The sequence below is a fragment of the Rhincodon typus genome, chromosome 2, assembly GCF_021869965.1.
Source record: "Rhincodon typus isolate 14 chromosome 2, sRhiTyp1.1, whole genome shotgun sequence".
In the NCBI taxonomy this organism is placed as follows: Eukaryota; Metazoa; Chordata; class Chondrichthyes; order Orectolobiformes; family Rhincodontidae; genus Rhincodon; species Rhincodon typus.
Genome location: NC_063333.1, coordinates 108,558,863 through 108,560,358, shown reverse-complemented (window position 1 = coordinate 108,560,358; position 1,496 = coordinate 108,558,863).

Genomic DNA, 1,496 nt, shown 5'->3' with positions numbered 1-1,496 from the left:
GCATCATAGGAGCAGAGAGGCTGACGTTTCGGGCCTAGACCCTTCATAGTTCACTCTCACCAAATCATATCTGATCTTATTAAAACCAACTGCCCCCCAGTTGAGAACTTTGATTTCAAACCCATTCTTGTCCTTTTCTATAACAATCTTGAATCTATCAGAGTTATGATCATGGCTTATAAAATGCTCCCCCACTGACACTTCAACCATTTGCCCAGGTTTGTTACCTAAAATTAAGTCCAAAACTACTCCCTCTCTTTTGTGGGCCTTCTACATACTGGCTTAAAAAGATCTCCTGGAAGCATCTTAAGAATTCTGCTCCTCTGCAAATTTTTCACACAATGTCTACCCAAGTTAATGCTGAGGAAAATGAAATCCCTCATTACCACTACCCTACTACTTCTACACTTCCGTGAAATTTGCCTACATATCTGCTCTTCTATTTCTCTCAGACTGTTTGGGGTTCCATAGTATACTCCCAGCAGTGTGCTTGCTCCTTTTTGATTTTTAAGTTCTACCCATATGACTTCATTTGAGGAGCCTTCTAAGATGTCATCCTTCCTTATTGCTGGAATAGATTCCCTGATCAAAACTGCAGCACCTCCTTCTCTGTCACAACAAAAGACTCTGTATCATGGAATACTGAGGTGCCAATCCTATCCCTCTCTCAGCCAAGTCTCAGTGACAGCAATGGTGTTATACCCACAAGTTTTAAACTATGCCCTCAAACATCTGCCTTATTCATCAGACTCCTAGCATTAAAGTAAATGCCATCCAACCTCGCCAAACCCTCTTGTTCCTTACAAGGTTCTGAGGAAGGATCACCGGACCCCAAACATTACTCTGACTTTTCTTCACGGACGCTGCCAGACCTGCTGAGTTTTTCTAACAACTTCTGTTTTTACCCCTTGTTCCTTAATTGGCCTGTAATGTTCCATGCCTTCCTGACTCACTTGCTGTCACTTCTAATTTTAATCATTTATTTCCCCCTGCTAAACATTCTGTCTGGATCCCTGTTAAGTTACTTTAAATCCTTCACAACAGCACTAGCAAACTATCCCACAAGGGCACTGCTCCCATTCAGTTCAGATGCAACAAGTTGCCTTGAATAGGTCCCACTGTCCCCAAAAGCAGTCACAATGCCCAGATGTCAAAAGCCTTCCCTCTTGCACCATCTCTCTAGTCACACATTCATCTGGAGTAACCTTCTATTCCTCTGTTTATAATTTTATTTATAAACAAATATACACTTTTTTAAAATCATGAACCGATCAACATAACAACCGATCAACATTTCCTGTGATGTCACTATTTTGTTTTCCCAAGCAACAGACTCCTAATGTTATAGCTGTTAAACTAGGAATCCCTTCCATCAGCTCATTGGAAATTGAAGAATATAGCCTTACAACCTATAAACCCTAAAAAAATTTTTTTCACCCAGAGGATGGCGGGAATCTGGAACTCACTGCCCAGATATGCATTTGTGGTGCCAAGGC